Source organism: Equus quagga, chromosome 15, assembly GCF_021613505.1.
Source record: "Equus quagga isolate Etosha38 chromosome 15, UCLA_HA_Equagga_1.0, whole genome shotgun sequence".
Taxonomy (NCBI): domain Eukaryota; kingdom Metazoa; phylum Chordata; class Mammalia; order Perissodactyla; family Equidae; genus Equus; species Equus quagga.
The window spans coordinates 67,066,312-67,091,712 of record NC_060281.1 but is presented as its reverse complement, the minus strand read 5'-3'; the positions used below and the strand labels follow the sequence as shown (position 1 = coordinate 67,091,712).

Below are 25,401 nucleotides of genomic sequence, written 5' to 3'. Positions count from 1 at the left end.
CTCCCTCCGCAACCCTTGTCTCGGCAGGGCAGGGGACCATCGCTGTTTTTAGAGGTTGCTTGAATGAGTTTTTCCAGGCGAGTACTTTCCCATAAAGACAAGGTGAATGCAGGAAGGGATCAGGAGCTCGGGACAGAGAAGGCTAAGCTCTTTAGCTTCCCAGCAGCTCGCACAGCGCTGCTTGGTTTCGGGGAACCCTGGTGTTGTCACCACTCTTTTTCACTGAGAAATGCCTCAAAATCGGGATGTTGATGGATTAGCTAAGTAACTACGCTTTTTAAACCATTAAGAGAACTGGCATCTGTTTAGCTGGTGTCCCGTGGCCCAATTGCTAATACCGAGGTGGGATTTTAGCTAAGCTGCTCAGTTAAACAAAAAAGAAAGTTTAAAAAAACCCTTCAGAGCAAAAGGAGGCAGTCAAATTCTGGAAAAGAGAACAAGGGAAAAATCCAAATTGTTATTGGAGACACTGAAGTCTGGCCTTTTCCTTCTTGGAAGATAAAGGAAACCATTTAGAGAGGAAATTATGAATTGATTAACTCAAGTCATTGGTTTTAGGTGTGCTGGACACAGGCCCAGGTCACCGAGTGGCAGAGGAGCTGGAACCTTCTCCCCCACCCCCACAGGAGACATTAGGTGGGATCGGGACCGTGGTGGGGCCTGGACTATGAATGGGGTCTGGACTGTGATGGGATCGGGACTGTGATGGGGTCCGGACTGTGATGGGGTCCAGACCATGATAGGGTAGGGACTGTGATGGGGTCTGGACCGTGATGGGGTCTGGACCATGATGGGGTCTGGATGGTGATGGGGTCAGGACCGTGATGGGGAAGGGGCTATGATGAGGTCTGGACTGTGATGGGGTCTGGACACGTCTCCCAGGAACCTGCCTTCAGGAGCAGTCCTGGCCCTAATGACTGTGTTAAGAGGGACTTAACTGTTTGGCTTCCATCAAGTGAAGAGGGGTCAAGAGCTTTTAAGGACCCCTTTTTAAAGACCCCTTAAGGAGGAGCATCCCTCCTCTCATAGGTCAAAGGTGAGATGCCAAAGTTTCCGTGACTCAAAGTGAGGCAAGTCTGGCAACCAGGCATCTGGTGACCTTTCCATCGCTTTCATGAGGCCACCGTGTGGGGATGTCTGTCACAGTTCTTGTCACAGGAGTTCCCCTGGGCTCGGTGATTTTGTCACCCTCCCCTCCTGAGTGATGTCCGCCCAGCCTCCCTACTCTGACACACACAACCGACTTAACCAGCCTCACGCCAAGTCCCATTCTTGGAGCCCTGGGAGCCCCTTCATGCAGAGCGTGGCCCTGTCCAGCTCCTAGAACCTTTGAGTTACCAGTGTCCGTCACACTGCGGCTCAAGACACTGCCACCTGTCTTGATTTTTGTCACTTTGTCTGGAAAGATCGGAGCACCCTTATTCAGCCTTTCACAGATGCAGGTAGCAGAAATTACCAAAAGGGCTTGGGTTTGAATTTGGATGGATCTCTGCTGGAATCCTATGTGACTGGAAAGTTAGGTCACCTCTCAGCCTGTCTTCCCATCTCAGACATGGAGACAATAAGACCAAGGAGGGTTTTTTTTTAATTGAGATATAATTGACATACAACATTACATTAGTTTCCAGTGTGCAACATAGTGATTTGATATTTGTATGTATTGCAAAATGATCACCATAATACGTCTACTGCCATACATCCATTGCCATACATAGTTATGAATTTTTTTCTTGTGGTGAGAACTTTTAAGATCTACTCTCTTAGCAACTTTCAGGTATACAATACAGTGTTGATAACTATGGTCACCGTGCTGTACGTTACATCCCCGTGCCTTATTTACTCTGTATCTGGAAGTTTGTGCCTTTTGACACCCTTCACCCATTTCAATAATCCTAGGAGGATTATCCATTTCACACTCACCCATTTTGATAATCCTAGGAGGATTATTGAAAACCTTAGAAACGTAAATGCCATATGTAAGTGCCTGATTTATGGTAGGTGATCATCCGCTTTCCACTTCTCCCTAGAATTCTGTTTTTGTTTTTCAGTTAAAGTCAGCGCCCCTATAAGAGTCCCCAGCCTGTGACCTCTGTTGGCCGTATGTATCAAATCACTTACTCCCCTTAATGCAGCATACATTTAAAGATCCGCTTTAGGGCCTTTAAAGCATGAATCATGGTGGGAGAACCAGAAGTTAGGAAATGAGAACACCTCTACGGCGTTACAAGTTGGAGAGGAACTGTTGGAAATTCCGTGGTGCGCACATCCCTCAGGGCACCTCCACTGTGAGATGCAGTGCGCGCACCGGAAGTAGCTGGGGATGGAGGTCAGACTCGCATCTCTGGGTGGAGAGCAGAGAACAGGGGTGCCGGGGACGTCTGAACCTGGGCGATGTCGCCCCACATATTTCTTGTGAACATCAGCTTGTGTCTTGAAAACCCACCTCCTTCCCTGAGCTGGGACCGAGGCCACCTCTTTCAGAGGGAGCCGGGCCGCAGCCCGTGGAGACAGGCCCTCCACCAGTCTGGATGCACCTGGCCCTGGAAGCTCGAGGGTGGACGGTCAGGCCCCTCCTGCTTGGACCCGGAAGGTGTGCGTGCTGGGGGCTCTGTGTTCTTCCTCATTTATTTGACGGGCATTTTACTTAGCAGAGGCTGCCGTCAGAACTCTATAAGGCACCCCCTGAGCAGACGTGCTTTAATCAGAGGTGGAGTGGATTCTGTCGCTCCCTCCCCGGCGCCCCATCCCGCTGGACGACTCTCCAGGTGGTGTGCGGATCCACACAGTTCTCTTTGACCAACATCCATCTCATCATCTCCTAGGCTGCCAGGAGGGTCAGTGCCTGGCCAAAGGTGCCCCTATGGATAAGTAGCTGTGGACATTACGCCCCGCCCCCCAGAATGTCCCTCCATCTCCCTTCTCTCTGCTGCCCCTGCATCTTCGTCTGTCGTCAGCAAACCCTGCTCTTACTCCTCTCAGGGGAGTAGGAAGTAGACTCAGGGGAGAGGCGGCTGGGCAGGAGCCAGCGAGCAAAGAAGGAGAAGGTGTGGCCACAGTAACAGTGGTGCAGCGGCAACGCTTGCCGGCGCCCGCTCCAGCCTGGGGCTGCTCCTTCCTCTCCTTGACCGTGTTAAGCAGGGGTTATTATCACTCACCCATCTAATAGATGAGGATATCGGGTCAAGAAAGCTAAGGCCTTTCGCCCAGAGTTGCCTGCCGGTGAGGGGTGTAGCTGGGACCCCAGGGCCTGAGACCGGCTAGTCGTGGACGTCCTGCTGTCCCTTGACCTGGGGGCGGCGTCTCCATCTCCCACCCCGTCCGGTTCTCTGCTCCTACAGGGCTCCTCCCTGACTCTGCTGTCCGTCTCCTGCTGCTTCGTCCTCCCTGGGGCCCTCGTCGTGTGACTCTGTGTGTCATGCATCTCTGTCTGTTCCTGGGTGGTCTCCGCCCTCACAGTGCAGGCACCACGGGCCTCTTGCTCACGGGTGCAGTTCTCGGCACATAGGAGAAGCTCAGTTCCTATTTGCTGAATGAACGAATGAGGGAATGAATGAGTGAATGAATGGATGGAAGCTAAACCTGGAAGCACATGAGTTGTGCTGCGCTCTGCCCTCAGCAAAGTCCCAGTTCGGGAACCTGCAGGACAAGTCGTGGGGTCTGGCTGCTCTGGCCTGGCCTGGGGCCTCTCCCCTGGCTCGAGCAACTCACTGATGCAGTTTGGCTCCGCTGTCATTCCAGATTTGGGGCTGGGGCACGAGGAATTGTAGGACCTCCGACAGGCTGCCCGCCTCACACAGCTCCGCTGGGAAAACCTGTGCTTGATCTGGAGCCGCAAACCCAGCCCTTGGCCCAGAGGCCTTCTGAGTTTTCCAAGTTCTGTCGCGCCTTCCTCCAGGAATTCTAAAGCTCCAAATTGCTTTTAATTCATTACAATTAAAAACAAGAACTACCCAGAGGCGCCCGGGCACAGTGGAGAGATCGCCGGGCTGTTGCTGGCGGCGGGTTGCTGCAGGCCTGGAGGATCCGCGCCTGCCTGTCCTGGCCTTGGCTGGATGGGTGACCCCCTCTGCCTCCTCCTAGCTGGCCTGGGCTGTGGGCTGCAGGCTTCCAGGACGTGGATCTCTCCCCGGCCCCTCAGAGCACACCCTCTGGTGGCTGAGCTCAGAAATGTCCCCTCGCTTTGTGGCCCCGAGATTCCTGTGTGGTCCCCAGACTTTGTGCAGAAGAGGCCAGGTCTTCAGGAACATAAGATGCCCGTCTACGTCAAGGAGCTCGAGCTAAGGCAAGGGTCTGTCTGGGGCCTGCTTGACTGTGGGCGCTGGACTGGAATAGCTTCCTCCTCTAGGATCTGTGGGCTCACGGTAGGGAGGGGATCCCCCTCTTTAAGTCTGGGGTGGCCCACCCAGAGAATGCAGGGGCCAGCCAGGTGGGGATTTTGGTGTCCTGAAGACCCAAGGAGGCAGCTCCTTCTTGGCTCCTGCCAATTGCTGCCGGGCGGGCAGGCCAGCCCAGTGTTGCCCCAAATTCCAATTTTTCAAAAGAAACTAAGAATCTAAATTTTCATGTGCTCTCTCATTTCAAAGAACTGGCAACCCTTCCTCCATCTCTGTCTTCTCCCCTCCTTCCCTCCCTCTCTCCCTGACTTCCTGAGGGCCGGCATGGCCCCATGCGCCTCCAGTGTGAGGGCCCTGCCTGGAGAAGGTCCCCCTGAGCCTGGGTCCTGATGCTGAAGCACACGCAGTTGTGCGGAGAGCCGATGCTGGCCTTGTGTTCCTGCATGTGGGCCACCAGGCAGGAGCATCCTGGTGCTCCACAGAGCCAGGGCTCCTGCGCTCCCCACAGCCCCGGCTGTCATCCCCCCGCTCCTCCATCTTTGCTACTGTTTGTTTTCCTCGCCCTGGTTCTGGTGCAGGAGCTGGGAGTGTCTTGTTTCCACTTCTTAACAGAGTGTTGGCTTCACATGTAGCTTGAGGAAAACAGTGGCAGCTGCCTGAAAACAGACCAGACACTAGGGGCTGGCCCCGTGGCCGAGTGGTTAAGTTCGCGCGCTCCGCTGCAGGCGGCCCAGTGTTTCGTTGGTTCGAATCCTGGGCGCGGACATGGCACTGCTCATCAAACCACGCTGAGGCAGCGTCCCACATGCCACAACTAGAAGGACCCACAACGAAGAATATACAACTATGTACCGGGGGGCTTTGGGGAGAAACAGGAAAAAAATAAAATCTTTAAAAAAAAAAAAAAACAGACCAGACACTAGATTCACAGGAGGCGGCTCTGGAAACAGTGGGGACAGGCAGCCGGAGCAGGTGACACATGGGGCTCCATCAGGTGGGGCTACCTACACGTTCCCAGGGGTCCCTGGAGGAACCAAGGCCAGAGATGCTGGCAGGACGTGAGAATTCGTTCAGGGGCTCAGGAAATTGGCAGCCTGTAGTTCACAGGGCACTTATTTCATTTTATTCATTCCTTCATTTATTCAATCAATACTTAGTGAGTGCTCCCGTGTTCCAGATTGTGACCTCGGCCCTGAGGAGAGAGAAGACAGAATCTCTCTTTTGTGGGTTTCCCTGTCTGGTAGGAGAAGAGAGACACGAAGCAAAGAAACCAACAAATAGGCAAAGGTCATTCTGGAGAGCATGAGGAGAGGGAGGAAGACAGTAGGATGGGGCGAGCCGACGGAGGCCAGGTCAGGGTCTCTTCTGGAGTCGGACCATCCTCTAGCTGTGCAGGGTTTTATGTTGAGGCTGTAGCGTGAAGCAGCTTATCCTCTCCTCTTGATGTGTGTTCTCGGCTTCTGGAGAGCAGACTCTGACGCCTGAGGATAAGCGTCCTCAGAGTGGGGTCCTGGGCCGCAGGGCAGCATCACCGATATCTTGTTAGAAAGGCAGACCCTCCACCTGCCCCCATGCTGGGGGAGGGACCGCAGTGATTGCCCCCAGGGGACCCTGTGCTCCTGCCAGGTCTGTGAGCCTCTAAGCCCGGCTGGTCTAACACCCAGAGCCGGACCCTGCTCTGCACGGTCTGAGGCGGCCAGCCGGCGGGCCAGCCTCTGGAGAGGGGCTTCAGGAAGGCCAGGAGCCTTTCGTATCCTGTCTCCAAGACGACGCGGCGTGGATGGCAGGAGGTGGACACAGCCACAGGGCACAGGCGCGCTGCGGCAGGAGTAAAGGGGTCCCTGGAACCCCGACATTGTTGGCAAGTGCTGGTTAGGTGCGCACATGCATTTCCCCAAAGGAAAGTTGTCCTTAGTAATTAGCGGCTTCTCCAAAGAGCCAAGACCCAGGAAAGAATGGAGTAGCTGTGGTTTGTGTGCTCAGGCCGGGAAGGGAGCAGTAAGAGCGTGAACTGAGCACTTTCTGCGCAGAGCACTGTTCCCACCATTTTACTGCATTGACATATTTGCTACCTTAGGAGGAGGTATTGTTATTACGATTGTCTCCATTTTACACATAAGGAAACTGAGGCACAAAGACGTGAATTGCCTTTCGCACGGTCACACAGCTGCTGAGTGGTGTAGACAGGATCTAGACAGTCGGCTTCAGGGCAGCCCAGGCGTGTAGCCCCTCACTGGACTCAGGACCCAGGGGTGGGCTGACTACGGCCCCTGGGCCCAACCCGCCGTCTTCTTTCATGGCCTGCTGGCTAGGAATCATTTGCACGTTTTTAAACGGTTGTGTAAGTACTTACATAATATGCTTCATTTGCCTCTTGGCCTAAAATAGCTACTGTCTACTAACGTCTGTTATCTGGACCTTTAAGAAAAAATTTGCTGCTAGTGTCTTTCCCTGTCCCTCTACCTGTCTGTCCCTCCCTCTCTCTGGAGAAGGAGTGTACACGTGACACAGAGCGTTCCCTCCATGGAGAGAGGGAGCTGCGTGCTTTCAGGAACTCTGGCGGGGATGTCAGCAGAGTTCTGCAGCTGTCCCTGGGGTTGCATTGCCATTCCCATTTCATTGATGAGGAAACTGAGGCCCATAAAGGTGGAGTCGCTCGCCCAACAGCCGAGTTCATAAGCTAGGATTTGAGATTTCGTTGTACTGGACTCTAAAGCATGTGCTTCCTTGCCAACCTCATCCTCCTGATCTGAAGGAGTTTATGTTCCTGTTTGATAGACAAGACTTGGGCGCGAGGAGTCTCACCCCAGCGCATCATGGAGGACCACAGTGTGCCGTCCAGGGAAAGGGCAGGATGGGAAGTCAGGGAAAAGGACGGGCCAGTGCTGGCCAGAGATAGCAGGAAGACTTCCTGGAGGAGGCAAGGCAGGAGCAGCAGACAAACAAGTGATATTCAAACTGTCTTATGCAAAAAGAGGGAATTTACATGTTCTTGTAGCTCAAAGCTGCATGGCGGTTTCAAGCTTCAGGCATAGTTGGTTCAAGGTGCATCAACAGTGTCGTTAGGAATCTGCAAGTTGAGGAAAGCTGAAAATGGGTGATTCACCAAATCAGGGGCTTTATTTTTCTTGCAAAACAAAACTTACAAAACTTAGAGAGGATAAGTGACGTGCCAGAGGTCATCAGCTAATAGCAAAACTGGTGTAAGAGCCTGAGTTTCATTCACAAAGGTGGAAGGGTGGGGAGGTGGGATGTTTGCCTTTGAGATGCCTTTGTCCCTTCAGAGGAGTCCCTCTGGGCAGTGGAGGAAAGGGCCACGGTCCCTGAACACTCAGCCTGCCTGTTCCTACTCAACAGTTCCCTGGCCGTGGAGCCCACCCCAGGAATGCAGGAAAATCAAACCCCTCCATCCCCTGGGGCCGTAGCCAGGCCAGAGCCTTGTGTAAAGGGACCGTGGGCAAGAGTGTTAAGTAGGAGCTGATACGGTGACAGGGGGCTGCTCCCTGCCGTGTCCCCACAAGGGGGTCCCGCCTGCAAGTGCCAGGGTCAGGCCTGGAAGAAGGTCTGGACACCTGGGGATGCCACGGGCAGAGTGGACACCCGATGTGCCCCTTCGGCGGCCGAGCCCCAGCAGTATGGAGTCCCCATCAGACGCCGATTCAAGGGAACCCTTGCTCTGGGGACCCAGACCCGGGTGACAAGGATCCTGTGACTGGGCCTCTTCCACCAAGTCCCTGAACGCCTTTGCCATCTCTCTCAAATCCTCAGTCCCCAGCGCCTGCGCGTGGGCGACTTTCCCCGTCACCATCACAGACGCTTCGTGGACGATCTGCTTCCGCATGGTAACTCAGCCACTGCCCCCCACGGACCCAGGAGCCGGCGAGCTCTGCCCCCGTTTGCAGAGAACTTACAACTGAGGGAGAAATTCCCCGGCGGGTGTCCAGAATTCAGACCCAGAACTATCAGATTCCAAAGACTACTTTCTTTTCTCATTTTTTTACATCTTTAAAAAATTGTGGTAGAAAACACATGACATGAAATGTATCATCTTAACCATTTTCAGGCGTGAGGTTCAGGAGTGTTCAGCATATTCACATTGGTGTGCAGCGAGTCTTCAGAACCTTTCATCTCACAAAAAGCAAACTCTGTCCCCAGCTAACAACAGTCCCCCACCCCGCCCACCCGGCAGCCACCTTCCACTTTCTGTCTCTGTGAGTTTGGCCGCTTTCGATGCTTCATGTAAATCGAATTACACAGTGCTTGTCTCTTGGGTACTGGCTTATGTCACCCAGCATAGTGTCCTCTGGGCTCACCCATGTTATAGCAGGGGACAGGGTTATGTGAGTTTTCAGCCTGGAAATATCCACATCTCTTATCACACGGCAATCTTGCATGACATATAGGCTGGTCTCAAATTCTTCTTCTTCTTTCAGTAATGAATAAACTGAGATGTTGACCTCTCTAGGACTCAGTGTTCTTATCTGTAAAATGGGAATCTGATTCTGAGTTTGTCAGGACTTGTGAAATAGCAAGTAGGAAAAAAAAATATTTACTTTAAACTTGCTTAAGCAGACAGGGAAATTTATGGGCAAATACAACCAGAAGGTTCATATGGGCTTCAGGTATAGCTGGTTTCAGGTCCTCAAACAATGTCATCAGGAAGCTGGCGCTTACAGCTAGGCACTCTTATTTTCATCTATTGGCTTCTTTTTTAGGCAAGCTTTTTGACACAGCTATGTGTAGTTGCGTGTTTACATGAACAGCACTACAATCACAGCAGAAAATAAATACAACTTTCCATGCTACTTCTAGCAAAATCCCCAGGGAGAACTCTTGGTGGCCCCACGTGGGGCACAGGCTCATTTCTGACCAAGTACCTGTGGCACATGGATAGCAGTGTTCTGATCGGCCAGCTTGAGATGTGTGTCCCCCACTGGACCTAGGGTTGGGGCCAGATTGACCCAAAATACATTGTCTGGGAATGGGAGAAAGGTAGTTCCTCAAGGAAAACCGAGAATCTGTTCCCAAAAAAGAAGAGGAAATAAATGCGGGCCCAGGCAACACCAACAGGTGGCCCCCAGGTCTTGTGAACACGCAGGTTCCTTCCTGCTCTGTCCCCTTTCACAGCCATACACAGGTCAGCCTCCAGCAGGCTCTTTGTGGTCACTAGTCGGTTCCCGTGAAGGCAGTGTGTCACATATCTGCTGTTGTGTGACCGTCCCTGAAACTTAGCAGCTTAAACTGACACACACTTATTATCCCACGCAATTTCTGAGGGGCAGGATTTGGGAGTGGCCTAGCTGAGCAGATCTGGTCCAGGGTCTCTCACTGAGTCCAGGTGTTGGCCGGGGCAGCCACCATCTGAAGGCTTGACAGGGGCTGGGGGTCCACTTCCAAGGTGGCTCACTCACGTGGCTGTTGGCAGGAGGCCTCGGTTCCTCACCTCGGGGGCCTCCGCCCAGGGCTGCTTGAGCATCCCCACGCATGGCGGCCAGCTTCCCCAGAGGGAGGGACCCAGGAGGCAGGCCCAGGCGGAAGCTGCAGTGCATTTTACAACCTAGTCTCCGAGGCCACACAGTGTCACTTCTGCTTGATTTTATCCCTTAGAAGTGAATCACTAAGCCCAGTCCACAGGGTTCAACCTTCTGAAGGGAGAAGTCTCAAGGAATCTGTGGATGAGTTATTATTAAAACGCCCACAGGTGGGGAAGGGAGCATTTTACAGGGACTTTTAATAACACGGGAAGGAAGAAAGGGTTTACCAGAGAGAGAAAGCAACGGATACCCCTGTGCCAATTGGACCATCCCGCTGTACCCTCAGGTGCTCACAAGGCACGTCTCCCTCTGGCCAGCCCAGCGTCTAGTGACCTCCCTCTTGTCCCGGGGTAAAACTGAGGCTTGTCAATGTGTGTATGTCTAGGTTAAACTCAGTACCTTCTCTCTCTTTTGAAACTTGGTATTAGAAAATAACGGCAACGAAACGGAAGGAAAAGAAAGTCATCCACCTTTAAATCATGCGCCTGTTGAAAAACCATTCACAGGGCTATTGATCCCATTGCCATGTTGTTTAGCTGGCCAAGTCAGGCACCGGCAGCCCTGTCGCCAAGGGAAGCTGCCTTCAAAAAACTTTTTAGTCGCTTAACTAATGTGCAGATACTCTCATATTTATAAAATAAAGTAAAATGAAACACCCAGCGGAGCTAAAATATGTGTGACCATCCAAAAGACGTCATCTTCCTTCTGCTCCTCTTAGATTATCACTTTTGTAAGTGATGTCATCATGAAAATCTTCTTCTGAACTTTGATTGTGTGTATATATATATACATATACGTATGTATAGACGTATAGTGTATAATGTGATTCCGTTTCTTGTCTTATTTTAACGTAACTATTGTTGTTTACTAATATTAAATATTAATTTTTATCGATATCAATATTGATAGTTATTATTTTTAACATAATTCTTTTAATATGAATGATATGCTGCTTGTGTGATCATCATGAGATAACACTGTCTACACAACATCCATTCTAGTGGCCTAGTAGTCGGGACCAGGACCTGGCCCCCACCCCCGCCCCGCCCACACTCCGCGGCTTCACCTGCATTGGGGGACATGGTTTACTGTTCCTCCTTCTTCCCTTAGGCTTTTGTCCCATGGGAGAGAGAGAAGGGTCTGGGTGGGTTTCACGTTGGCTTTCTAATATGCTGCATACGCTTTCCCTCGGACGTGCCTCTTTCAGTTTGTGAGTTTGCAAAGGAAAGTGCCTCTTTCTGGAGCAATTGCAGACTTGAATGGCCCCGAGCACCCAGCTCCAGCCGTCTGCAAGGCAGGGGCAGCGGGAGGTGAGAAGGCATCCGTGTTCCACAGAGAATTCAAGAGCAACAGCCAAAATGAGTGGAGGTGGGTCTGCTTCCTTATCACCAGGGGCCGGCTTTCCAAAACAACAGGCGTGGTGAGATATTGCCCCTCCCCTTGCAACATCGCCACCTAGTGCAAACCCCTCGTCCAAGCCCCTGGTCCCCACGTGGCTCCCCCACTTCCCACCCCAACCTCGCCAGTCACGCAGCCCTGTCTTCTTGCTTCTCCCATCACCTGACCACCTTCTGCTTCTCAACAGTTCTTCGAGTTCATGTCATACCTCACCTGTTACATCACGTTTGCATGGTTAATTCTATCATCTTACCCCTTCCCTTCTGTGGCTGGTCTTCTCTCCTCTGTTCTGCGTCCTATGAGCTTGATAAACACGGTGTGTTTATCTGAATATTCCGGACAGAGGCAAGGCAGCATGAGACACAGAAAAGCCTCTCAGTGAATGTTTATTGAATGAAGAACATTCCTTATAATATCCCCTAGTTCATTTTTTTTGGAGATTAATGTTAAGACCAAGATTGATGTCTTGCCCCTGCAATATTAAATAAGATGTTTGTAAGCTCTGTGGGCTCATCAATCAAAGACAGGATATTGAGTATCTATTAGTTCAAAGTGACAGGAAGCCCAAATCAGACTGGCTTAAGCCATGAAAGGAAAAGTCCAGAGACGTGTTAGCTTCAGGCACTACTGGATCCCGGGGCTCCATCTCTTGACCATTCTTTCCTCAATGTTAACTTGATGTTCAAGCTGGAATTCAGCATCTCTAGACTGACACATGCATGAGATGGTAATAGTACTCTCACTGGCATTCCATCTCCATAGGAAAAACGTATCTGGAAGTGAGGTATGAACTTAAATAAAGCAGATATCCCAGAGCAGTATAGCATAAAGGTGGAAGCATGGGTTCTGTTCCATTGACCTGTGTGCCTGTTTTGGGACCAGTACCTTGCTGTTTTGATTACTCTGTCTTTGTAGTATATTTTGAAGTCAGGGATTGTGATGCCTCCATATCTCTTCTTTTTCCTCAGGATTGCTTTAGCTATTCAGTGTCTTTTGTAGTTCCATACAAATTTTAGGACTTTTTGTTCTATTTCTGTGAAAAATGCCAATGGAATTTTGATAGAGAACTTTAATAGCATTATTAAAAGTCACTTATCAAGACGATCCTAAGCAGCCATAAGCAGTTCAAATCCTGATTCTAGTGTTCCTAGCTGAGTGACCTTGTATAAGTTACTTAACCTCTTTGGGCCTCAGTCTCTTTATTTGTGAAATAGGACAACAAGAGTACTTGACACATAGGGTTGTTGAAAAGACTTGGTCTATGGGGTGCAATACGTGGACCTACAGGCTGTAGATTATTGGTGGTATTATTTTCATCCTCCTGTATCGATAGTGCAGATTTCATGGGGCTAAGGTTTCACCCTCCATTGAAGGGATTTTTTTCCCCTTTTCTTTTCAAAATTCTCCCCTATAATTCATTCTTCTCAGAAGGCTCAGCTTAAATGTCCTCTTTCACTGTACGAAAAGTTAAAGACTATATAATGAAAGAGAAAATCGCATTCATCTTCTGAGGCTCCCTTTCCTTCTTTTTGTTTACTCAGCCATCAGGAAAGCATTTTCTCCTCCGTGTCCTAAGACTTCTCATTAATGTAATCAGCCTAAATCCTGTTGTAACCAAACAAAACTACAGATGCTAAGGACAGGCAAATGAGACTCATATGTGGGAAAAAACTGGGGGATGAGTCAATGGGCTATAGAAGGTAGTTTTTTTTTTTTTTAATTATCGTAATTAGTGGGAAAGAAAAATATGTGGACTATATTAAAAATAAGCTCTTTATTTTTGAGGAAAAAGACCATCATGAAGAAGAGGAATGCTGTTCCCTTTTATTTACATGAATTGAGATAATTGGGGCTCGGGATTAATGTAAGGTTCCACGGTAAATAACACCACCATCTGTGGTAAATATGTGCCCCTCTCTTTGAACAGACACGGCTAAACATCCTCAAACCATATGCTGAATGAGCAGCAAGTGCAGTTATCTAAATTCTGCTCCAAATGCTTACATTATGCAACTCTAAGTGCCTCCTGATGCTTGAATCAGATCCTTTTTTTTTTTTGCTTCCATTCCCAAAAGGTTTTGGAGGCATAGTAAGGGCCATGTTTACTTTTTGGATCAGTGAGGTAAACCTGGTGTATAATTCAGATTGCAAAGAGCTCTGAAGGAAATACCAAGAAAGTCATCGTCTGCCTGATATGCAACTCTGAGAAAGGCTTCGTCTGCGTCAGAGGTCAGCAAGTCCGTGCCCTGTCCAGCCCATCACCTGCTTCTCATGGCCGGCCAACTAAGAATGCTTTTATAGTTTTAAATGATTAGAAAGGAAATTTTTTAAAAGAATAATGTTGCTGACATGGGAAAAGTCTATGAAATTCCAATCTCAGTGTCCATTAATAAAGTTTTATTGGCACACGGGCCGCCATTTGTTGTCATGCGTCCCTGGCTGCTTGCATGATATAGGAGCAGGGTGGGGTCGTTCCCACAGAGACCGTTTGGCCCCTAGCACCTGAAATATTTAATGTCTGGGCCTTGATAGAAAAAGTGTGCGGATCCCTTCTTTATATGACTTGCAAAGCCAGAGAACCTCAGTTTGGATGAAGCCAAAGTGTGTTGTTTTAGAAGCTTTTGGCTGAAAGTGAGAGAAAACCCTACGCGCTATGGATGTCCGTGGGTTCACGCCCCGGGAAGGGGGGCAGGGAAGCAAGACTCAGGGCGCGTTCATCCAGCGGTCCCTGGTGTTCTCCAGGCTCACGATCCCTCGACTGTGCCCACCCCACCACTGACCTTGTCGCTGGGGTTTCACTTACAGGTTCGGGATGGGGGCCAGCGTTCCTAGGGTGACCTGGTCCCTCGCCTGCCTCTGGGGTGGAAGACCTGTGTTTCTCTGGCTCTCTTAGAAGTGAGGGCACTTCTTTCCCAGAAGTCCCAGGAAAGCGCTGCTCATAGCTCGTTGGCCCCACTGGCCTAGGGCAGGGTTCCCCAGCCTCAGCCCTGTTGACCTTTGGGGCCAGATAATGCTGTGTTGGGGGCTGTCCTGTGCAGGGAGGATACTGAGCAGCATCCCTGGCCTTTGCCCATGAGATGCTCATGGCACCTTCCCGCCCTAGTCTGACAACGAGAAATGTCTCCAGACATTGCCAAATGCCCCCTGGGGTGAAAGGCCCCTGTTTGAGAACCACTGCTTTAGGTCTGAGCATCACTGAACCAGTGACTGGAAACAGGTTTAGAATTACCCTGTTTGGTTTAAACCAAGAGTTGACAAATGACCGAATACAGGCTGAGTCCAGCGTGCCCCCTGTTTTCGTGTGGCCGGCCCACAAGCTAAGAGTGTTTTTACACTTTTAGATGGTTATGTAAGTACCGACGTGGTATCGATTTTGCCTCTCAGCCTGCAAAGCCTATGAGGTTTACTCCATGGCCTTTGAAGAAAGAGATTGCGAACTCCTGGGTCAGACCAGGGGTTCTCAGCCCTCACGTTCATACGTCCTAAAATTGAAGTCGCAACCTTGCACCTACCTATAAACAGAATTAAAAACAAATCCGTGTAGAGCCCTATCTGTCACAGAGAGGAAAAATACAACAAAAGTCATTCACAGTAAAATAATATCGTAGCATGTGTCTCAAAATACAACGAAAGTAACTCACGGTAAAATAATATTGTAACGGGTGTCTCCAGCAGACCACACGAAGCCGACGCTCGCCCCTGTGTTTACAGCCACCAGGGAGGTGTCACCAAATTCAGATTGATATAGCTAAGTTTGGGCATCTTGGATTTCACGAGCAGATTGGCCATTGTTAATGTAATTCCCCAAAAGGATAAACAGCTTCTTACTAAAGTTCCATCAAGTCAAAGGATGGTCTTCACTCCAGTAGCTGCAATACTGGAAAATGCGCAATGTATTCAACGCAGGCCGTTTGCCAGGCTCAACTTCAGGAAATGTGAACGCAGCGCAGATCAAACATTGCATTTTAGGTTTGTAACTTTGCCTGATAAATCTTTCCCTCTGTGCCTACTGAAGGCCCTATTCCCATCGGGTAAAGTCAAAGATTCTGGGTGTTTTAGAGAATTTGTCTTTGAAAGGCATGACTCCTTTGTGCTTCTTTGGGGGGCCAAGGGTGATTGTGGAGTTGTCCCAGAGAAGAAGGGGAGTTCCCCCCGACAGGGGCGCAGAGGGGCATCTTCGTACCTGCTCTGCTGAAGGAGAGTTTTCCTGTTGCGAAATTGCAAACCACTCTGCATGATTTCAGTAGAGGATATTAGGGAGTTTGTTCAGAAGAGGCGTTGAAATCGAATAATCCATTCATCAAGGCATCTTTTGTTTCAAGAAGAAAAAAGCAGTGGGTATATTTAGCAGAGAGAGACACTCGGTGACTGGCGAATGTTAAGAAATCGCAGACGAGGAGAGAAGAAAACCTTCCAAATACTGGGGCCGGCTTGTGTTTCAGGTGAGCTGGAGTGACTCGGAAGGAGAATCTGAGCGGGGTGTCCTGGAGGCCTGTGGGGGAGGCCTGGTCCTGCTGGGCAGGTGTGAGACACCCGGGGGTGGATGGGGCTGCGGGGGCATGACAGGCGTCCACCGCCCGAGTTCAGGGGTTTTTCACACATGGATGTCACCCCACTTTTTTTCACGATTATGGCTGTCACCCATTTTTTCCACATTCCTGTAGCCTTATAGGCTTTTTACCATAACTTACCAACGTGACTGAAATAATGGTAATGATGCTACTAATAAGATCTATACGACAGCAGGTTCTGCCCGTGGTTAGGCGTGTTCCGCGGGCTGGGTACTTCGTGCATTGCTTTACATGAGGTGGTTCCATAGGATTCCATGACAGAGCTGAGGCTTCTGAAACTCCGAAGTTTAAGGTATTTGCAAAAAGAAATCCTTATCTAGTACAGTGGGGACAGGGATTCACGATTGGATGTTGTCTGACTTCAGGAGCGCTCGTCACCCTGGAGCCCATCTCCTCCCGTGTGCTGGAGAGCGTTTGCTCACGATTCTTCTGTCCCTCTTGTACCTCTGACCCACCGCTGAGCACCTGCCGAGGGACTCAGGTCAGATCCGGGTTCTCAGCCTCGGCTGTGCTGACACACTTGACTGGACACTTCCTGCGGTGGGCCTGTCCTGTGCACTGGGAGATAGGAGCAGCATCGCTGGCCTCTACCCTCTCCATGCCAGAAGCACACCCTCTCCCCAGTTATGGGAATCAAAAATGTCTCCAGACATTGCCAGGAGTCTCCCAGGGGCAAAATCCCCCTTCGTTGAGAACCACTGACTTAGATACTCTTTGTGAAGGCCCTTTGCACAGCCCAAAACACTACCACTGTGCATTTGGGTTACTCCAGCGATTTTTTTTTTTTCTTTTAGGTGAGGAAGGTTGCCCCTGAGCTAACATCTGTTGCCAATCTTCCTCCTTTTGCTGGAGGAAGATTGTCCCTGACCTAACATCTGTGGCAGTCCTCCTCTATTTTGTATGTGGGATGCTACCACTGCATGGCTTGATGAGTGGTGTGTAGGTCTGCACGAGGTTCAAAACCCGGGCCACTCAACTGGAATGTGCAAACTTAACCACCGGGCCAGCCCCCAGTGATTTTTATTTTTATCTTACCCTGTTGAAGAGAAAGCAGGACGTAGGTACCTTATGGGCACCCATGGCTTACCCCATTTGGAGCAAAAGTTGGCCTGTTCCCACTGTCTAGATAGACCAGCTTCCCACTCCTCACACACTCAGGTCCCGAGCATTCTCTCCACTCATCCTTTGCTCATGCTGTTCCCTCCTGAGTCCTTTCCTTAGTCTGTTCAACCTCCCTAGACCCCACCCATCCTTCACGTCACAGCTCAGAGAGAATCAGCTTGAAAGAATCCATCCCAGTCAACACATCTCAAAGGGACCTTCATGATGAAGGTGACACATTATGCTGGCTGAAGGGGTCATTTCCTGTGGTGTTATTCTGTCTGGGTGCTAAGTGACGCGGACATCTCCTGTGTTCACTATCTTGGAGTCTCAAAAACTCAATTTCCGGTGGCGGCTTTGCAATAGAGTTCTCTGATGAACAACTGATGGAGGACACAATATCCCAACGCTGACAGGCAAGCACAGATAAAGAAAATGGATACACAGGAGGGAGACAGCAGATGAACGAGCTGTCAGCTGGGAGGCAAAGGTTCAGCTGTCAACTGTCCCCTCCCCCGCCTCCCTTGGCCTTAGGAGAGCGGCATCCAACTTTTCCAGGGCTATTGTTTCAGATCAGAAAAATTACTCAATAACCCTATCTTCCTGGAGACGTTGGTGTGAGCAGATGAAGCAGAACGAGAGGGTGGATATTTGTCAGTGCTCACTAGGTCTTGGGGTGGTTTCATTGCAATCAGGAGAAAGAGGGTCAGGAAAGAAATACCGCAAAGGCTGGCCATCCCCTCTGCTTCCTTAATCCTCTAGATCAGGGCTCCTGAAAATGTGAGCTGAGTTTCAGTGATAGACACAGAGTCTAAGTTTGTGACGGTGCAGATGGAGCCCTGCCCAGCTCCAGGGGAGCCATTCTCTGAAGCATCCACGTGCTTGGATGTTGGAAGTACATGGACGTGGCGTGAAATTGCCCGAGTCTTGCTGAGTCTCAGAAATGAGAAAGTGATTGCCTTTTCCATTCTGTTTGAATTATTGTAATCCCATCAAGGAGTAAGTCTCATCTTGTTGTCACTGTAATTTTTTATTTTTATTTTTTTGCTAAGGAAGATTCACCCTGAGCTGATATCTGTGCCTGTCTTCCTCTATCTCGTATGTGGGTTGCTGTCACAACATGGCCACCAAGAAGTGGTGTGGGTCTGTGCCGGGGAACTGAACCTGGGCCCCTGAAATGGAGCACAGTGAACTTAACCATTAGGCCACGGGGCTGGCCTCTGGTGTCACTGTATCTTTAGCACCTTATACTTGATCATCTCCCCATTTAACAAAGACATGACAAACCTCAGGCTCAGAACCATAAGCTGGAAGCAATTTGGGGCACAAGGATCTTGGCTTCTTATTCAAAGTAGCATTATCTAAACAAACTTATTAATAAATTCACTGATATTTAATAATCTAAACATTTTAATTAATAAAATTATTAATTATTGATAAACTCATTGATTAATTAATAGTACATAAATATTTGGCTGATGTCATGAAGGCGATACTTGAATGTCTGCAACTTAGGAACCACCACCTTCAGTTGGAGGCACTGTGAGTGCAGAGAGCTGTTCCTCGCAGTCCTGGGTGTGTATATGATCAATAAATTTACTTTTTAGAAATATTTAATTTTTTTAGAGCAGTTTTAGATTCACAGGAAAATTGAGAGGAAGGTGCAGAGATGTCCCAAACACCCCCTGCCCCCACACACGCAGCCTCCCCCATCATCAACATCCCCCACCAGGTGGGACGTGTTACAACTGATGAACCTGTGCTGACACGTCATCATTATCCAGAGTCCTCAGTTGACATCAGGGTTCACTCTTGGTGTTGTACATTCAGTGGGTTTGGACAAATGCATAATGACAAGTGTCCCTCATTATGAGGTCATACAGAGTATTTTCTGACCCTGAGATCCTTTGTGCTCCACCTGTTCATCCCTCCCCTCCCCCAGGCTTGGCAATCACTCATCTTTTTACTGTCTCCATAGATGTGCCTTTTCCAGAACGTCACAGAGTTGGGATCATACAGGATGGAGCCTTTTCAGACCGGCTTCTTTCACTTAGTCGTATGCATCTCTGGTTCCTCCATGTCTTTTCATGACTTGGTAGCTCATTTCTTTTTAGCGCTGAATAGTATTCCATCGTCTGGGTGGACCACAGTTTATTTTCTACTCACCTACTGAAGGACATCTTCATTCTCAAGAAATTCTTGATCGCTTCTCAGCAAATCCACTAGGGATTCCTGGTGCGTCATTTCACTGGTGAATAGAAATTATTGGACCTTACTGCTGCAAGCATTGTTTCTTTTCGGTTAGTTTACTTCTAGGCAATGGTAAACTCTAGCAGTAGACAGCTGTGAGGCCAAGCAGGCCCCAAATGAAGATAAAAGTTCCTCACAACACTCCATGTATTGACATTGACTGGCACAGAGAATTGCCATCCCCTGCTAGCTGATGCTGGGATGTCCATGGGCATTGACTCCAACTCTTCTGATCACTCCAGACTGATGCTGTCTACACTCTCCTTCACTGAATACCTTGCTACAATGTTTTGTGAAGTGGCTTCTTCCACCATATTGCTTATTTAACTCTCAGCCCATTTCACAGTGGTCAAACTTCATGCATTCCTCAGGTGTGTAATGCATGATTGTTGTCACATAGTATGCCAGGCAGGAAGGATAACGTGTGGATATACAAGCATTGTTCCTACCCTCATGGAGCTTCCAATCTGTTAGGGGAGAGACATTCATTAACCAAATCTGCATGTTAAATTACAGCTGCGTCACAAAGAAAAGCACATGATGTTTTGTAAGTGTATGAGAGGGGCCCTTGACCTAGTGGGAACAATGAGCAAGGCTTCCTGGAGGAGGTGAGGTTGGAGTTGAGAATTGAATAGAAAAAACTAGGCGAATGAATGGCATGTTCAGGGCCCTGGAGATATGAGGGAACAAGGTACATTTAAACTTCAATAATAATAATGAAAAATCAGAAACAAATAGATATTGGTATGTAACACTAGTTGAGACGTTATTACGAGCCAGGTCCTTGCTAAGCACTTCGTGAGCATCATCTCACCAAACCTCTCATACCTGGGAGGCAGGCAGTGGACAGAGATGGGCCTTATTGCTCAGTGGGCAAAAGACTTTGGCACCAGACAGCTGTGTTTGAATTTCAGCTACATCACTTATAACCAGGAGATCTTGGGCAAAATTACTTACCTTCTCTATTCCTCAGGTTCCCCACCTACAAAAGGGGTAACCCTAATACTTGCTCAATAGTATTGTTGTGAAGCTGATTGAGGGTCCACATATAAAGCATTTAAAAGCATCCCTAAAATATAGTCACCTCTTGATTGTTACTGGCTACTCCATCAGAGGTTGCTGCATGACAAACCCCCCCAAATTTAGAAGCTTTGTTCATTCGTAATGCCTCTTGATTCTAGGGATTGCTGGTCTTGGCTGGACTTGGCTAATCGTGGCTGGGCTCTTACACTTGTTTGGGGGTTGGCTGTAGGCTATGGACTGGCTGATCTAGGATGGCCTCAGCTGGGATAACTCTGCTCTCCTCCACATGGTCTCTCATCCTCCAGGAGGCTGGCCTGGGCTTGTCCTTTCAGGTCATGGCAGGAGTCCAAAAATGGGGGAGGGGAAGTATGCAATGCTTCTTGAGACCTGGACTTGGAATTGGCACATTGGCAATTCTGCCCGATTGTGTTGGCCAAAACAAATCACAAGGACAACCTAGATTCAAGAGGTGGGGCAATGACTCCTCTTCTTGAAGGAAGAATTACAAAGTCACGTGAAAAAAGTATAGATACAGGAGGAGAATGGGGACCATTTTGTAACCACTCTACCACAGCTACTGTTATACCCTATATATCTAGCTCTTTCTCCCTACCTATCTATCTACATGTGTACCCATCCACCCATCTATCCATCCGTCTATCCATTCATCCATCTATCCACTCCTCCAATTATCCACCCATCTCTCCATCCATCCATCCGTCCATGCATCCATCCATTCATCCATCCATTCATCTATCCATCCACCCATCCATCCATTCATCCATCTATTAATCTATCCATCCATCCATCTATCCATCTATCCATCCATCCATCTATCCATCCATCCATATGTCCATCCGTCTACCCATCCATTCGTCTATGGAAACTAAAGCTCCAGAAAGGTAAGAACTTGCTCAAGATCACATGACTGTTGAGTAGATCAACTGTAGATCTCTTTATGGTCAAACGTCATGTACTTAACCACTGTACCAGACCCCACTCCCTTCTTTACAATGTCTGTTTATTCTTGGCTCAAGTTAAATCTGTCTTGAACTGAAAAAATTCAGAATTAGGTTCAGCAAGAAGGTATGATGGAGCAAAACCAGGCAATTTTGCTCCATATGAAGAATGAAGAAGGAACTGCTTAAATAATGGAAGAATCATAAGGAACAGCAAGACGGCAAGCTCACTCCAGCTTTATTTTATAGAAAATAAACTCAGCATTGGCTTAAAAGCAAAAGGTTCGTTTTTTAGGCTTTTTTTTTTTCTTGGTAAAAAGACAAAAAAAGTAGGAAAAAAGAAATCCTCATGTTCAGGAAGAGTGAAGAATGACAAAAAAGCTTGTTGAGGACGCTTCCTGTTGTGGAATGCACCCCTATCCCTCGGACCCTTGAATCCTTGCTCTGCTCCTTCAGAGAGTCCTTAGCCTGCTACCTTCTCCAAACAAATGAGTCTCTAAATCTCTTCACTTCCAGGTTTAAGAGCTTTTTTGGAGAAGAATGACTACTACATCAGAATAAAGGCATCCAATGTGGCAAGTAGTCCATCGGTTTTTACAAAATATTACAAGTTGCTTAAATAGTCAATGAAGTTTTTAAGGACATGGAGCCAGAACTCTTTCTGGAATGTTGTATGTTGGCGAGGCCTTTTGAGAATGTTTTAACCTGGTTCTGAAATGAGTGGGTTAAAATGGAAGCACTGAGACATCACTAAAGAGAGAGGCATATGTACCCTTGTTGCTGGTGACCTCAGAACAAAGCCCCTGGGCAAAGAACAGGGGGAGAATGCTATTTCTTTGAAAAGCCATCTTGACAACCCAAGTCTGTTTTGGCTGCAGCACCAAAGACAGCTTTGATCTGCTAGCCAGTGTCCCTGCCGGGAAAAGGATTAGGGGAGCTTCCAGAGGCACGAGGCTGCCCCATATGCTAGATGGGCTGTGCTTGCTGCAGCGAGAAAGAGGGACAGAAGGGAAGGCTGGAAAGATGCGAGGAGAGACAGGGAATCCTGTCTTCTCGCCCAACATATGAATGGGGGCTTGTTCGGGATTTCTGGGCTGCTTTGAAAGACAAGGGCAAGGCGATAGGCTTTCTTGGGCTCTGCAAAGTTAGCAGTTGGGGCCCTTTAACCTCTTGTGTCCTTGGTGTGAGCCGCCAACAAGGGAAGTCTAGGCCATGGGGAATCTTCAAACAGCAAGGAGCCTGCTGGATGGACTGCTATGGATTTCTGCAGCGGACAAAGAAGACGGGAAGATAGGGATGATATTCTTTCCTGCCTCAGCCAGGATAAACCAGCTCGCCTGGCCGCAGGATTCTAATCGGTGCTTTCAAATTCAAATGTACCTGAGGGTCAAGCAAGTAACTTGACCGAGCAACGTGGGCTGAGTGTCTTTTTCTATTGCTGCCAGGTGAGCATGAAGCCTAAATGTTGCCAGTTCCTCTCCTGTTTAGGAGAAGCTGGAGGGGCCAGCCCGATGCCTGAGTGGTTAAGTTTGCACGCTCCGCTTCGGTGACCCAGGGTTTTGCCGGTTCGGATCCTGGGTGTGGACACGGCACCGCTCATCAGACCATGCTGAGGAGGCGTCCCACGCAGCACAATTAGAAGGACCTACAACTAGAATATACAACTATGTACTGAGGGGCTTAGGTGAGAAGAGTAAGAAAACGATTGGCAACAGTTGTTAGATCAGGTGCCAAGCTTTAAAAAAAAGAGAGAGAGAAGCTGGAAACTCAGCTACTTCCCAGGTTTTTAAAAAACCTATGGGTGAAACCAAAGCCATCTGCAGGCTTGGCTGAGCCCCATAAGGGAGCAGTTTGCAATGTTGGATATGAATCAAGGCAGAGGGCACGTGGATGAAGCGCCAGTCGGCGCTGACCACCCAGTGAACCTACATGGAGTGATGGCTCAGAGACCCTGTGTGCTCGGGACAGGGCTGCCATCCCCTGCACAGAGGGTGGCGTGCTTATTCAGTCTTCCGTACTCATTTTGTCTGGAATTGTTAATAACACACACTTTCTTCCCAGTTATGACATAAGTTGATGGTGACAATAGAGTGTCTTAGGTAATTAATGACTAAAAGTCACTCTCTGTCTAAATGGGTCAAGATTATCATCGAATCAAAAGGACTTACAAATAATTCCATAGTGGTGCATTTACTCATTATTTCTGAATAATATGGAGAAAACAATTTATCTCATTACTGTTTCGCCTAACAAATGAATAAATAAGTGGGCAAAAATCTCTAAATGAGAGGAATCCAAAAAGACCAAGATGTCTTGTTTACGTTTATTTATTTCATTCAACTTTGAAAATTTTCACACAGTTTGAGACTTAAAGAAGAGTTTTAAGAATAGTAAAAAGAATTCGCATATACTCTCCACCTAGTTTCCTCAAATATGAAAGTGTTACCATATTTGCTTTCGCGTGTCCCCCACCCATCCCCTTCTTCCTCCTCTCCTCCTCTTCGTCCTTCTTCTCTCTCTTTTCCAAGCTGTTTGAGAGTAGGTTGCAGACATAATGCCACTTTACCCCTAAATATTTCAGGGTATATTTCCTAAAAATAAAGACAATCTCTCATATAACCATAGTACAATTACCAAAATGAGGAAATCAGCATCAATACAATATTATTAGCTACTTTGGAGACTGACTGCAACTTTTGACACCTGCTCCAAAAGAAAATCTCGAGTCCTGGGTTGCATTCAGTTTTATGTATCTTTAGACATCTTTTTTTCCCACCAGTCTGCAACAGCTCCTCCAACTTTCCTGATCCTTCATGACCTAGACGCTTCCTAGGCCAGTTATTTTTTGGAATGTCTCTCCGATGTTTCCTCATGATTCGACGCATGCATGCAATTTTTTACAGAAATATTGGAGAATTGACGTGTTCTTCTTAGCGCATATTAGGGGGGCCGTGTATCTATTTGTCCCATTACTGGTGATATAACTCTGATCACTGGGTTAAGATGTTACCTGCCAGGTTTCTCCACTGAAACCTGCTCTTGTTCCATGGGTAGTTCAATGAGCAACTTGGGGCCATCTAGCTGGAAGACGGTTTAGGATTATGTGGCTATCCGGCTACTCATGAAACTTTCACCACCTAGTTTTAGCATCCATTCATGGTTCTCTCCTGAATCACTCCTACTCTGAATGTCGTCAGTCATCATTCTGGATTATACCATAAGGAAGAGCTTTCCTCTAATCTAACTATTCTATCCGTTTCAACTCATGGAGTCTTCGGGAGTCAATGGTCTGTAACCTCATGGAATTCAATGGTTTGTAATCCTTTCTCATCATTATTTATTTTGATGCTCAAATTATCCCAGATTTGTCCAGTGGGAAACTCTTCAAGCTGCTGGCTCCTGTGTCCTTTTGATGTGTCCTCACCATTCTTAGGGCGCTTCCTTATTTTCTGACACACTAAGATGTTCCAGATTCTCTTGTCTGTGGAATCAGACATTTCTTTAAGGAATCCTGGTTATTTTTCATGAAGAATGGTATTTAGAAACCAATATCTGAGTGCTAGGTATGCTTATTGCTACTGGACTGTCATTGCCTCTAGGCCTTCTCATTGGACAGAGCTGGGAAATATGTGCATGTGATACATACACATCCATGTGTACACACAGCCTGTATCTATGCCTATGCCTATGTATCTATGCATATTAAAACCCTGAGTCCATATTGGTACCTCCAATCCCATTCTAACACACTATAGGTTTCATTCTAGCCTATTCCGATTCTAGATTTTTAACTCCCCTTTCCAACAGTGAGAAACCTGGCTTCCATTATTTACATTCTATTTCTCGTTTGCTCAATCCTGTAATACACAGAAAATAGTTTCAGAGTTGCTAACCCATACTTCTGCCCAAACTTACTCAGAGTTTAATATTTGTTTATGGTTCTTTTTGTCTTTAGCCTGAGCATATATAGTAAAAATATGCGTTTAAATGTTATTTGAATTAGGTCTTCCTCCTTCAGCGTGGTTTTGATATTCATTTGAAATAGATTTAAGTTAATTTGTTTCCATTTATAATCAATGTAGGCTTTTACTTCTTTTTGTTGGTACCATTATTGATATCATCTGTAAAACATTAACATGATTCCAAAAGGCACGACTATGCACAAAGATATGTTTGGCAAAGTGTACCCCATCCCTTCTCTCCATCCTCTGCCCCTTTTCTCACTCAGTCC

General features: G+C 48.0%; 1 protein-coding gene across 1 annotated transcript in view; it reads left to right on the top strand.

Moving 5' to 3' along the window:
• Window positions 1–25,401, top strand: part of TMEM132C (transmembrane protein 132C) — a 359,277-nt gene that overhangs the window by 91,504 nt on the left and 242,372 nt on the right. The window lies entirely within an intron of this gene.